Source organism: Podarcis muralis, chromosome 8 (genome assembly GCF_964188315.1).
Source record: "Podarcis muralis chromosome 8, rPodMur119.hap1.1, whole genome shotgun sequence".
NCBI lineage: Eukaryota > Metazoa > Chordata > Lepidosauria > Squamata > Lacertidae > Podarcis > Podarcis muralis.
Genome location: NC_135662.1, coordinates 67,773,763 through 67,789,095, shown reverse-complemented (window position 1 = coordinate 67,789,095; position 15,333 = coordinate 67,773,763). Strand labels below are relative to the sequence as shown.

Here is a 15,333-nt window from a genome sequence, read left to right as displayed (position 1 = left end):
CAGGAGACCGACCCTCCTTTTGAACTGATTGAAGCGTGAATTGAACAAAAGCCAGCCGAGTCTTTGAGGTTAATGTCAACAAGGCCATTGAGTTCTGTTTTCCGCCCTTCAGAAGGACGCAAGCAAAACCCTAATAGGTTTGTTTTCTTCTATTAATTTTACCCAGGCTGCCTTTGCTTTCTGGAGAGAGATGGAAGAACACCAAACTGCTGGACTAGAAGGGAGCAGCAGCAATGTACTCTCGGTGTCACGCCTTACAAATACATCCCTTGCTGTGAGAGTAACAAATGAGTTTGTTTTGTTGCACATGGCAGAACCAGGACAAAGCAGAAAGAACCATCCAAAAATATTTTCTTTTCTTTCTTTTTCTTTCCCTGCTCAAATCTACTGCTGGTGTAAAAAAAAAAAACATAACCACAATAAGTCACAGAACATAAAATGTATTGTCCAAGGCTCTTTTTTGAAACCTCCCCCCCCCCCCCACTTATATGAATTAATTCAGTGCTTTTAATTATCTCACTATCCAGCCTGGAGTTAAGCACATACTAACCAGCTTTGCCCTTGAGTGATCAACAATATTGAGGCCAGTATGGTAACTCAGTGCTTTTTCATTTTTTCTGTCACTTGTTTTTCTCAATTAAAAAAACAAACCTGCACCTCTACAAGTGAATAGAGAAAATTCAGAAGAACAAATTACTAATTCAAAATTAGAGCACCTTGCAAGACTGTGGCTTATCTGAGACGACATGCTGAACAAGGAAGAAAGGGGTGGTGCCTGAACTGGCTAATCCATAGCTCATGATCAGCCAGCAAACCAGAATTGCAAGCCATGGGTTGAAGTAGATTTGCAAACAAATGGTGCTGAGCTAACTGTGGTTTAGTGCCACAGTGTAACATTATCATTAAGAGAACAAGTCCTGAACAAACTTGATTTAAATCCCAACAGAGACATGAACTCATTGGGTGGACACAGTCAAGCCACCTACAGAGCAAAACCACTCACCTTAGAAAAAGCCCATTGAACTAAATAGGACTTAACAGGTTAAGGTACCCCTGACCGTTCGGTCCAGTCACGGATGACTCTGGGGTTGCGGCACTCATCTCACTCTATAGACCGAAGGAGCCGGTGTTTGTCCGCAGACAGCTTCCAGGTCATGCGGCCAGCATGAATAAGCCGCTTCTGGCGAACCAGAGCAGCGCACGGAAACGCTGTTTATCTTCCCGCCGGAGCGGTACCTATTTATCTACTTGCACTTTGACGTGCTTTCGAACTGCTAGGTGGGCAGGAGCAGGGACAGAACAACGGAAGCTCACCCCGTCATAGGGATTCGAACCACCAACCTTCTGATCAGCAAGCCCTAAGCTCTGTGGTTTAGACCACAGCGCCACCCACATCCCAAATAGGACTTACTTCAACACAAACTTTTATAGGGAAAGGGAAAGGACCCCTGGACGATTAAGTCCAGTCGAATTTGACTATGGGGTGCAGTGATCATCTCCACCTTCAGGTCGAGGGAGCCAGCGTTTGTCCGCAGACAGCTTTTCCGGGTCATGTGACCAGCATGACTATACCACTTCTGGCATGATCATGACAGAAACTAGAGCTCACAGAAACACTATTTACCCTCCCGCCACAGCGGTACCTATTTATTTACTTACACTGGTGTGCTTTTGAACTGCTAGGTTGGCAGGAGCGAGGACAGAGCAATGGGATCCCACCCTGTTGAGGGGATTCAAACTGCTGTCAAACTTGTATATGCAGTCAATGTCAGCTCCTGTCTGGCCTATTTCAAAGCGACTACATATATTATTTCAAAGAACTACATATATTATATGTAGTTAGGGAAATTCTGACATAATTACTATTTCTTAATAGAAAGGAACATCATCATCATCTGTGGTTTATATTACATTACATTATATTATATTATATTACATTACATTATATTACATTACCATGCAATGCAATAATCTCACAACGAATTACTCCCTTTGTGTTTGACCCGAGGATTCTTCACTTATTGGCCTAGATGAAATATGATTTAAACATTACTGAAAATGACACAAAAATCTCTCTCTCTCCCTTTTTTTTGTAAAGAAGTTGTTCATTAAATTGAAAGCAGCAAGGCAGGTCATACCACTCTCCTCTGATTCCTTGCGAAAAGGGAAATTTCAGAGTGTGCTATCAGTACAAGGAGACACAGGGAGACATATGTCCAATTAAAAGTGCTTAAGCACTCTGTTATCTTAGCAGAATTCTAAATTTAGATAATGCGATAGTGCGCTGCCGAACTTTGGTACAGCTGGAAATAGCCCGTGGCAAAACAAATGTTAGAGCAGAGCAATTAGGGGGGAAAAGCCAGTACTGTATTAGATTTTCCATTTTCCTTCCTTATCATGACGATTGCTACAAAATAATGCAAATGGAGCTGTACTAAACGAGGCTAAACTAGACAAGCACCTCACTCAAGTTGGGCATGAGAAACTTACTTCTGGAATGCAGTTAGAAATGGAACAGAAATGCGACAGGCCTCAGCTGCCGCTAAAATGGGGTGGGGGTCATAGAACTGTAGAAATGTAGAATCGGAAGGGACCCTGAGGGTCATCTAGAGCCAAGGATGTTTTATGCAACATCTGCATGCAAGCTCCATGATATTTGTTGTTGAGTTTAGTCGTTTAGTCGTGTCCAACTCTTCATGACCCCATGGACCAGAGCACGCCAGGCACTTCTGTCTTCGACTGTCTCCCGCAGTTTGGTCAGACTCATGTTTGTAGCTTTGAGAACACTGTCCAACCATCTCGTCCTCTGCCGTCCCCTTCTTCTTGTGCCCTCCATCTTTCCCAACATCAGGGTCTTTTCCAGGGAGTCTTCTCTTCTCATGAGGTGGCCAAAGTATTGGAGCCTCAGCTTCAGGATCTGTCTTCCAGTGAGCACTCAGGGCTGATTTCCTTAAGAATGGAGAGGTTTGATCTTCTTGCAGTCCATGGGACTCTCAAGAGTCTCCTCCAGCACCATAATTCAAAAGCATCAATTCTTCGGTGATCAGCCTTCTTTATGGTCTAGCTTTCAGCTCAGGAAATATTCCCAAGGGAGGGGGTGAAGAGCATGGCACATGTATTTGACAATAGCAGAGGCCCTCAGAGTGCAAGTGCTTTTTTAAAAATGTGTTTCCATGCAGATTTTAGATGTTCTGCTAAAAATCTGTGTGTAAACAGGACAGGATGGACTTAGTCCAGTCTCCATCAGAAATGATACAGACTGGACTTTAATGGATCCATCTTTTCCTATTGGATCCAAAATCTAGAATCATAGAATCACACAAGGCTTTTTTTCAGCCAAAACTCACTGGAACTCAGTTCCGGCACCTCTGAGGGAGGCACCGTTACCATCATAGAAGAACAAGGGAGGCGTTCGTGCTAGAAAAATAGCTTTGGAATTGACAGTGTTTGAAAAAGAAAAGGTTCCGACCTTCTTTTTACTCCTTTGCCTAGTCCTCAGACCTTAGTTGGCACAAAAGAGTCTTTGAGAAAGAGTATTCTTGCAGAGTATTGCTGCTTTTATTCTTAAAAAGTCTTCTTCTCCAACCACAACTGACAGCTTTTACACACACCAAACGCAATCAGCTTTCTACCATCCAACCAACCCACACCCAACACTAACATTGACCACTCTATATATACAGGTACAATTTGGTGAAAGGTTGCATGAGTCCTTGTAGGCCGCTGACTCATGCTGACTTAGCTCTTTTAGCATTAAAGAAACAGCGGCCAATTTTTAGCCGTGACAGGAATCACATAGTTGGAAGGGTCCACAAGGGTCAACCCCCTACAATGCAGGAATCTTTTTGTCCAATGTGGGGCTCAAACCCATGAGATTAAGAGTCTCATGCTCTACTGACTGAGCTATCCAATCCCTGACAAACACACACTCCTTTGCCAGCAAAGAGCAGCTATTTTTGTCTGGCGAGTTAGAATTCCCTAAAGACAGATGATGACATGGGTCAGGCAAACCTCATAATGCATATGATCTGGCCAATTGCCTTGTAATTAGGAATGTAAGGAGACAGTGATTTCCAGCCCTTCCCAAGTCCCTTGCAATCAGTGCTGTTCCTGTTCTGCTGCAGTTCAGCTTCCACTAAAACGTTTATCATTCATCTCGCTATCCACTCTTACCCAAAACCTATGTAATTAATGAGGTAATTATGTATCATTCAAGGATTATAAAAACTGATAGCGAATACAGTGGTACCTTGGGTTACATACGCTTCAGGTTACATACGCTTCAGGTTACAGACTCCGCTAACCCAGAAATAGTACCTCAGGTTAAGAACTTTGCTTCAGGATGAGAACAGAAATCGTGCTCTGGCAGTGCGGCGGCAGCAGGAGGCCCTATTAGCTAAAGTGGTACCTCAGGTTAAGAACAGTTTCAGGTTAAGAACGGACCTCCGGAACGAATTAAGTACTTAACCTGAGGTACCACTGTAACAAACTGTTACATCTGCAGTTTGACGAACCGTGAACTAAGAAGCGAACGAAAACATAATTATGTAAAACTTGAAGTTTTGTATACAGTTTCAGGTTAAGAACGGACCTCCGGAACAAATTAAGCACTTAACCCGAGGTACCACTGTACCAGTCATACAGTCGTACCTTGGTTCTCGAACAGAATGCGTTCTGGGAGTCCATTCGACTCCCGGAACTGTTTGGAAACCAAGGCTCCTGCAGCCAATTGGAAACCACCAAAGCCGCAACAGACGTTCAGCTTCAGAAAATCATTCGAAAACTGGAACACTCACTTCTGCTTTTCAAACATTCAGGAGCAGAAACGTACAAGTTCCAAGGTGTTCGGCAACCAAGGTACGACTGTATTTGCTTGTGTTCCACACCTTGGATGATCATTGGAATTCTGGCAATTTCCACGGCCGTTTCTGTTCCTGTTGGAATTCTCCGATATCTCTATTTGCAATACATCTGATTGGTTCCCCTGTTCTAGGAAATAGACTCCCTAGACCCCCTTAGATGTTTACTACCTTTGAGCAGGAATGACAGCCCCATTAGAAGAGGTGGGAGAACTTACATTCCATGTAGGAAGGTCGTTGTAAAAACCAGAACCTCTGTGTTTATTTTTAGTGAATAAACAAATGAACCGGGACCCTGGGACTCACATTATATCTACGAATATTTCCAGTTCTGCACAAGCCTTAACAACACAAACAGAACTGTGACATCTGCAGGAATGTGTTCAGCCTCCAAATGTAAAACCGAGTATATTTAAATAGGTACTTTATAACTACTAAGAGGCATGGACAGCAGAGCTTACCGGGCTGAATTATGTATGCACTTCATTATATGTTAATACGCTTTAAAAATTAATAACTTTTTCATTTTGTAGAAGAGAGGCTGTGCCGCCCAGATATTCCAGTTGAGAACGGAGAAGCTATGCTCAACTTCCAAATGCACCGTTCATTTTGCTTCTAATCATTGTTGCAGCCATTTGCAGACCCCGGTGTTTTTCGACAATAAACATGTCAAGTGTATTAGTAAAAGGGTGTGTATGAACATCTTTAAACACCCATGTACTCACGTCTGGGAAAGCTGATTGTCCCAGACTCTTGGGGGGGGGGAGTGCATTTCTCTGTGTTTTTAACTTCAGCCTTTACATATTTGATGCATAAAGGCTTGCCACAGCAATCACAGTGTGTAATGCAGCTGTAGGTGATGTCAGATACCACAGATGTGATGCTACAAGTCAGGTTATAACAATCTAGGTTAATTGATTGCTGCTGTCAGAAGCGAGCCCGCAGTAAATCACACAGAGTAGGTGGAGTTAACTCTTTCTGAGAAGAAACAAGGCCTACTCAGGGGTGCCAGGCCTAATGAGCGCAGCAACTTTTCTCAGTACGTCTTGCCCCTTACAAGGCAGTTGCAGAGACTAAAGGTTCCCTCAGCTGCCTAAGTCTCCACCTCTCCAGGGTTTTCCCCAAGGAATCAGACTACACAGGTGTGCCTGCCTTTGCTGCTCCCACTTCATGTCTCTCCTGGTCTTATGAGACCAGCGGGAGGGGAGCTTGTTGTGGTAGAAGCAGGAGATCCCTGTACTTTTTCACCAGCCTTACTCATCTCTCCCTCTTGGCCTCCCTCTTCTCCAGCCTCTGCTTCTGGACTGCTCTCTGCCACAGCCTCTTCCTGCTCACTAAACCCTGCCACCGCTTCAGCTTCCGACATGTCCTCCTCCCAGTCTTCTCCCTCTCACCATTGTCCCACCACCAATCCATGGGCTCTGACCCTTCTACCCTTGGGGCTCCCCAGCTCGTTCCACTTAGCACTCCTCTGCATCCAACCAGTCCATGAGAGTTACTGGGATGATGCTATTGGTCAGACCAAACATTAAAAGCTATTAAATGCTGAATAGGGGAGCTTCCCAATTATCTGTTTATCGATCCTGCAAAAGAATTAGACGATGTTGCTAACGATTGAGCTTTTGTTCTGATTTGTTTGCAGCGGGAGGCTAGATGACATTGCATCAGAGCAAATGTTACCCTGTACTTTTGGGGAAGCAGGTTTGTTGACACAAGGCCCCCCAATCATCTATAACTGCACGACCTGAATTTGCCAGTATGTGATTAAATCCCACCCCAACAATAGTGACAGTCTAGAAGCACCCTAGGATGCCTCCACTGCAAGTTCAGTCATGGGTACCAGTGTACTGGAAGAACCAAAGCTCACCAGTGTTGAAGCAATGATTCTTCAACATCAACTTCATTGGACTGGTCATGTTGTGCAGATGCCTGATTATTGTCTTCCAAAGGAACTACTCAATTCTGAACTTAAAAATGGTAAGCGTGATGTTGGTGGTCAACAAAAGAGGTTCAAAGACTCTCTCAAGGCAAATCTTTAAAAATGTAGTATAAACTCCGACAATTGGGAAACACTGGCCTGCGAGTGCTCCAACTGGAAAACAGCCTTTACCAAAGGTGTCGTGGGCTTTGAAGACGCTCAAACTCAGGGCGAAAAGGAGAAACGTGCTAAGAGGAAGGCACACTTGGCAAACCCTCACTGTGATCAGCTCCTGCCGGGAAATTATGTACCCACTGTGGAAGGACGTTTGGATCCAGAACTGGCCTCCACAGTCACTTACAGAATCACTGTTAAAACTGTGTTTATAGAAGTCTCCATGATCACTGCTGATGGTGACAGCAGCCATGAAATTAAAAGACTGCAAGAAGATCAAACCTATCCATTCTGAAGGAAATCAGCCCTGAGTGCTCACTGGAAGGACAGATCGTGAAGCTGAGGCTCCAATACTTTGGCCACCTCATGAGAAGAGAAGACTCCCTGGAAAAGACCCTAATGTTGGGAAAGATGGAGGGCACAAGGAGAAGGGGACGATAGAGGACGAGATGGTTGGACAGTGTTCTCGAAGCTACCAGTATGAGTTTGACTAAACTGCGGGAGGCAGTGGAAGAGAGAAGTGCCTGGCGTGCTCTGGTCCACGGGGTCACGAAGAGTCGGACACGACTAAACAACTAAACAACAACAATAGAAGGCAATCTTACCCGGCTACGAGTGATTGCCAAAGAAGAAGAAAGTCATAAGACTACCTCCACACCTCAACCACCACCAGAAATGCCTCTTCTCCACTCCCTGGGAGTAAAACCACAACAGTAATAAACTAAGCATCCAACAATCTGATCATGAAATCCAAAATCACCTGCCTAAAGCAGCTGCTTCGTTCTGTACAATCCTAGGACCGGATTGATTGTCACAGCTGCTTATATGTACCTGCCCTTCTTCATGTTATAAGCTTGAGATTACACCCCATTGCTAAGAGTTTCAAGGCAGCCGACGCTTTGCTCCTAACGCAGTTCGGTTACAGAGCAACCTTTTCCCAGACAATATTTCCTTGCGGCTGGTGTGTTATTACCACCAGCTGCCAATGTTTAACTAATGGCTATTATCTGTGACATTTCCATCTTCTCAAAAAGGAAACAAAAATGGCTTTCCTTAATTAGACTTGTGCCCTAAATACCACACTCGCAGTTTATTCCCGATGCCCTCCATAAGGACTTTTGAAGGAGCAGAAACCGAGGTAGGCATGTGTGGTTTCTCAAACTCATCTTGGATTACAAAGCCTCTCATTTTTGCTTCTTGGGCCAGTGCACGCACAAAGCGTTCTGAGTTTCTAGACGGGAAGAAAATGGGCAGATAGCCGGCAATTTATCTTTTTTTAAAGGCCAGAAACCTGTTTCAGTTTTTCAGGCCCTTGAGGAGCACCCTTTATGCCAGCAGCATTTCATTAGAACTGTCAGGAGCGAAAGTGAGTGACAGCTGGAAAACTTCATTATGTGTGTCAGCAGAATCGCAGCTAGGTTTCGATTAATATTTAGGTCTTGGTATCTGCAAAACCAACCTTCTTCTTTGCTTTGAAAACTCTGCGGCTAATACCCTGCAGACTTACATTCGTTTATAAAAATGAGTCACTTCTAGAAAGATTGCCTTCATCTCTATACTCCTGTATCTTTTCAGCTTTTCTTGGTAAAAACATTTTGAATACATAGACACACACAGGGCTGCTGACCCTTCTACTGAATCTACTGAATGGGGCAGGTGAGCATTAAAGTCCTGTAGCTTTTAGAGAAATACCACTCTTCGATGTACTTGATATCAAACCAGGTTCCATGGAAATTCAAAACAGAAGCTGCAGTTACACTGTGGGGTGAACAGTTCAGGTGGCTTTGGGGCATGCAGAGAACTGGAGTTCATCCCAGGGAAGGAAATCATCAAGTGAAGACAATTTAGGGTCGCCATATTTTGAAGAGCAAGAAAGAGGACACATTTGCCAACTTCTACTTTTACTACTGAGGGATGCGGGTGGCGCTGTGGGTTAAACCACAGAGCCTAGGACTTGCCGATCAGAAGGTCAGTGGTTTGAATGGGTGAGCTCCCATTGCTCGGTCCCTGCTCCTGCCAACCTAGCAGTTCAAAAGCACGTCAAAGTGCAAGTAGATAAATAGGTACCACTCCGGCGGGAAGGTAAACGGCGTTTGCGTGCGCTGCTCTGGTTTGCCAGAAGCGGCTTAGTCATGCCGGCCACATGACCTGGAAGCTGTACGCCGGCTCCCTCGGCCAATAAAGCGAGATGAGCGCTGCAACCCCAGAGTCGGTCACGACTGGACCTAATGGTCAGGGGTCCCTTTACCTTTACTTTACTTTTAACTACAGATCGCTGTAATGACACTCATTTTAAATACCCCTACTATATGTAGGCTATTGAAGCTGTGATATATTGGTAGCAGCAATGCTCTTAACTTTCAACAGCAAAATAATAAAAATGCATATTGCTCCCTCCCTTGCCACATGAAAGCATTTGGGCTCATGTTCACATTGCGGGGGGCGGCAGTGTTAACTCTTGTCCTCCCAGGCTCCTTTTCCAAGATCTTGTAGCTGAGTCAGTGTCCTTTTAGTTCAGCCACAGGAGAAGGGATTTCTATAGTATGTAGCTAGTTTAAGATGCTGCTCTGTTGTGATTCTCTGCTGCAGACTAGCTTAGATGGGTGCCTTAGATCTGAGTCTAATGCACTAGAAGTTGTTTCTTGGGTTACTGTAAACAAAAAAACAAACAAACAAAACAAAACCTGGACATTTTGTCAAATTTTAAAAATCTGCCGGAAATAAATCCTTAATCCTTAGCAAGAGGATGTGTCCGGGGAAAAGAGGACATATGGCAACCCAAGATGACTTTCCTGACCCCGTTTCAGTGTGAAATTTGGCAGGAAAAAGCAATTTGAAAATGCAACTGGAGGAACAAACTCACAATGTTTCAAGCCACAATTGTGAGCATACCCATAGTTTCCCCCATAGCAATCTTTCTAGTGCACTAGTAGCTGTTGGAACAATGTTTATTCACTTCAAAAAAAATTCAGTGTGCAGGGATTTGGTGTTCCGATTGGCCTTATATGGTGACAGGGCTGGATTTACTGCATAATGTCCGTGAAGCGCAATGGATAAGTTGGCATCGTGAGAGAGCTCACTCATTCACTTGCAGGTACATATATAAATATTGGCCCTTCGACCCTGCCACCGATCTGAGCTGAATAAAATAAACTGCATTATTTTGTGCCAGGTACTAAGTGTGATAAGTATACACACTGAATTGTGCCCCTACGCTAAGAAATGAATAATCATTCTGACTATGAAGTGCTTTTCCCCCCATGTTTTTGAAAGAACAGAACTTCCAAAATCCAAGCTAGAAGTCAATGGAACAGATAGTCTCCAAACTATAATCAAATTTCAAATTTTGTGTGTTGTTTACATTTGTGGCATAAGAAGAATCTTGTGGAATACCAGTGGGAACTTTGTACAGAAAGGGTCTTTTTTTTAATCAAAACTGGAGAAGTGATTGTTACATTGGAATGTTGCTTACAGTCTTAATGAAGAGGTTTTACTACAACATCATAATAATTTTGCATGAATTCCCCTCCTGCTCATGTGAACTGACCCCCAAACAACCCAATTAAAATTGTTCAAGGTCGTAACCATTTAACGCCAAGCAGGCCGGCGTTGTAAAACAAGATTGTCTGTATGCTGTGAGAATTGCTTCTTTCAGTAGTAGCAGGAGATTTGGGGGGGGGGGGTGCTGGTTACTTGGCACACATTTAGATTTCAATGCTTCACTAGGAAGCTAAATAGCCACTCATCAATCACAGAGCACCGTTGGTGTAAAAAAGAAAGTGTTTGTTTTAAATGGGCAAAACATTACGGCATTGATCGTAAGGACATTAGAAGAGCTCTGCTGGATCTACTGAAAGTTACGTTTAATTTGCTTCTAACCATGGCCACCCAAGGTGGCTCTGGGAAATCACAAGCAGCGTGTGAATTTTCATATTTTTTTCTTTTTCATTTGTTTATTAAATTTCTATACTCATCCATAGTGATGTATGGAAGTGAGAGCTGGACCATAAAGAAGGCTGATCACCGAAGAATTGATGCTTTTGAATTATGGTCTGGAGGAGACTCTTGAGAGTCCCATGGACTGCAAGAAGAACAAACCTATCCATTCTTAGGGAAATCAGCCCTGAGTGCTCACTGGAAGGACAGATCATGAAGCTGAGGCTCCAATACTTTGGCCACCTCATGAGAAGAGAAGACTCCCTGGAAAAGACCCTGATGTTGGGAAAGATGGAGGGCACAAGGAGAAGGGGATGACAGAGGACGAGATGGTTGGATAGTGTTCTCGAAGCTACCAGCATGAGTTTGACCAAACTGCGGGAGACAGTGGAAGACAGAAGTGCCTGGCATGCTCTGGTCCATGGGGTCACGAAGAGTCGGGCACGACGAAATGAGTAAACAACAACAACTCATCCAAGGACCGCAGGGTGGTTTACAATATAAAAATACAAAACTGCTTAACAGAGTACCAAACAAAGACAATACCCTTTCAGTTTAAAAGGCTATAGATTTTTTAATTAGCCAAAGGCCTGGGAAGAGGAGGAATGTGTTTTGCCTGGTGCTTAAACATATGCAATGAAGGTACCAGACGGACCTCTCTGGGGAAAGCATTCAACAAACGGGGAACCACTGCAGAAAAGGCCCCTTCTTGCGTTGCCACCATCACGGAGCAGGAACATGAGGAAGCGCCTCAGATAATGATTGTAAGGTCAGGGTCTGTTCATATGAGGAGAGGCGGACCTTGAGATATTGCAGTCCTCAGCCATTTAAGGCTGTATAGGTAAAAACCAGCACTCTGAATTGGGCCTGGAAACTAATGTATTGGCATTACATGCTCAAACCATCTTGCATCGATGAGCAACCTGGCTGCCTAATTCTGCACCAGCTGAAGTTTCTAAACCATCTTCAGAGGCAGCTCTGTGTATAATGCATTGCAGTAATCTAACCTAGAGGTTAGAAGACAATAGTCAGCTCTTGATGCTCCTCCTGAGCACCAACTAGTAATGTCTCTGAATCTGGAGGTTCTAGTGCTCCCAATAGCCAATGGTGGCCCTATTCTCCATGTAGCTGCCTAATTCCCCTTCAAAGTCATGTATGCCAACATCAGTTGTGACCCGTTTGCTGCAATGAAGTCCATAACTTAGTAAGAAAAAGATCCACAGATCCTCTCACACACAAGCCTACACGGTTCAGCTAAATATATTGGCAGCGCAGCCAGCTCTGACAGCACAAACCATCTGCTGGAAGAGGCCCTGATACAACGCCCATCCCAAGGCACATGGTCAATTTTGGCAATGCCCAATTTATATAGGCTATAGACATAGTCATCAACCAGACTTCAGTCACTACTGAGAGTGATGGATGTGGGTGTGTTCACCCTTTTGCAAATGCAGGACCCGATCCATCAAGCCAAGCCATTCACAGAGATCTGTATGGATCATCCTTGCTAAAGCAACATGCTCAAAGGATTGTCAACCAACCAAAAATATGGTTCTGGAACTGGAATATTAATAGATAATGTGTAAAACGTGCAGGGGTAAGCAAGGAAGTAATAAAAGAATCAAAAGACTCAATTGAATAATTGGATAATTATTAAACTACAACAACACAACAAGATGGAATAAGTAAAAAAAAATTTGAGATCACACATGGGTGAAGGGGAGTGGAGGGTATAGGGGAATTTATAAAAATTTCTAATACAATATTTCTAATTGTGTTGCATTTATATATAGAAAAGGGAAGTCTATAGCAATTAGGTATATTTTAATCTAGTCAACTATGTAATAGGCTTATGTTACAAAACGAATATGGATTTTGAATTTGATGTTTGTAATTCTTTTTCAGTTTTGGAATAAAGCCATTGGGAATGACTTGCAAAAAAAAAAAAAAAAAGGATTGTCAACCAACCAGTATTTTGCTAGTCTAATCTGTGAAACCATCTTCTGTCATCTAACTATTACCGGGATGAGTAGAAATAGGATAATCCAGTTTCTGCTTCCGAAAATACTTGCTCTCTGACCTTGCTGCTCTCTGACCTTGACACCCAAAATCCTGCCCTGGCTCTTTCCCTTACCCACAAGGTTTTGCCTTGGCTCTGCCCCTGACCCAGCTGCTTTTGTCTGCACTGGGTCTGATCCTGAGCCACACCCAGATATCCAGTATTAGTAAAACCAACGATGGCAACCCTAAAACGCTAATCTTCAAAAATCACTGCCATTTAAGAATGCTGGCTGGTCACTAAAATCAGTCATAATAAAGTTCATAGATACGTACTGAGTGATGCACTTTTGTCCCACTGTTATGGGAGTAAGGGCTGGCTCTCACAGAACATATTCCATAACAGAAATTGCCACATTATGTTCATTAATCATAAGGCAGTGACATTTCAAGTAGAGGACCCAAGGTTATGGGACTTCCTGAAATGGTAAGTGACAATAAGATGTGTCAGTCAGGGAAGGAGGGGAAAAGAATGCAATTCATTAAGCGTTCCTAAACATACAGCTTGTGTCAATGTGACAGGGATGATGGCATTGTGGCCCCGTTCGCACCTATAAGGAGAATATTTCACTGGTTTGACATGATCGCTACTGAAGTTACAGACAGCACAAATAAACCATACTTGAAATCCGTCTTCCTGGGTTTTACGATTTGGACTGTTGCTAGTGGGAATAGAGGACAGTTTTAGGTCCTGCATATATATGCCTTCATAAACTTAAGGTCATGAACCAGCCAAAGGGCCATCCTTTTTACAGCTCTTCCAAAATGCAGTGGCAGCAATTCAAGGTGTTGGTTTTAGCAAGGGCATGGCTGGGCAAAAGGGCAATTTTGGGGAATGCTTTCATTAGCACTGAAAAGGAGAGAGGTTGGCTGCTCACGAAGCACTGCCCTCCAGCTAAATAGATCTTTGTTGCCCTTCCTGACCCTGGTTGGCTAGGTTTGCCCATATGACCAGTCCAGGAAGCATCTCCCTACCTGCAACATCAGCACCAGCCCAGTGTGATTAGCTGCTTAGCATCATGGACATCATCATGTTCATAATACGAACCACGACTGTGATTGGGTGAGATCCCGTGACTGGATGAAGTCCTAATAGAAATAAAATAGAAAGAAGCAAATAATTATGTGCAAAGAGTAGGGGAAGGGCAGTGAACCATTTTGGGGGACAAAGTTAGCATTAATGGTGGTGTCAGAAAATATCCTCACCCTCCCAAAGCGCTCTTTTCAACCTGAAAACTGAAACAGGCAAACATTTGTCACAGTCTTAGTGTTAACCTCACTCAATAAAGGCTCAATAAAACACATGGGGCTTCCTTGCGAGTAAATGTGCATTCAGTTGGGTTATAAGGCCCTACATACCTTGATACATCTGCACTGAGAGCCAACCACAATAAGCAAGATTTTACAGATTTTACTTTTGACTGTCTCATTCATGCAACATGATAAAGCACGTAGAGACAAATTTCTGGGGTTCAACCTCGCACTATTGGGTCCACCTGTTGGAGATCTGCACCTGAACATTTCCCAGAAGTTGTTTATGTTGATTCCCCCTCAATGAGATAATTACATGCTGCAGATTGCTTTGGCTTGATTATCATATGGTATCTCCCACACTAAATTTAGAATAAGACATGAAACATCTATACAGATAATTAATGTTCCGACTGAAAAAACGAGTGTAACCCAGCAGATATAGAGTTAAACTTAACCCTAAAAGATGTCCTGTCCAACCTTTGCTCTCTTATCAAATGTAAAATGGTGTTAATAATGACCAACCTTAGAAGGGTGCAATAAAGTTGGACAGTATTGATGGCAAAGTATTAATCCTACAAAGTTTTATATACATTGTTTTGATTACTGTTGATTAAATGCATTAAAAACGAGGCAAACACATTGAGCCTCCTGTATGTAACACATTTATTGTTGACTCTAAACTATTATGGTATAGCATCATATTTTATTTCCAACAAAATTCCATTCTCTGGTGCTGCCCTGCTTTCGTTGCTTTATCCCAAAATATAAGCAATTTGGAAAACCTAATTCCAAAAAACACGCGCAAGGAAATCACAGCAGGATAACAAATTATTTGCCAACTTGGAAGGTCATAAATTTATTTAAACAACCTCCAAATAGTCCCCGATCACATAAACAACCCCTGTGAACATTGTTTTTAAGAGCTAGTCTGGTTTCCCATTAACTAATGTGCCAGCCTAATTTGCTCAAATGGATATAATCCTGAACTTACGTAACAGTATATGCAACAGCTACTTCTGTTGGTGAAATGCTATACTGTATTACTTCTCAAGGTGAAACATTATCTCTGAAAAAGATTTCTCTCTCAGATCAATAAATCTTGATACTCCTGTCAGATTCAGACAAAGGGCTTTG

At 43.1% G+C, this 15,333-nt stretch overlaps 1 long non-coding RNA gene across 1 annotated transcript in view; it reads right to left on the bottom strand.

The window, feature by feature from the left end:
• The window catches only part of LOC114600988 (uncharacterized), a 73,550-nt gene extending 59,514 nt beyond the window's left edge, over nucleotides 1-14,036 (bottom strand). The window contains exon 1 of the long non-coding RNA XR_013394033.1: nucleotides 13,921-14,036. This is a non-coding gene — a long non-coding RNA (uncharacterized LOC114600988). The remainder of the gene's footprint in view (nucleotides 1-13,920) is intronic.
• Between the last annotated feature and the right edge of the window lie 1,297 nt (nucleotides 14,037-15,333).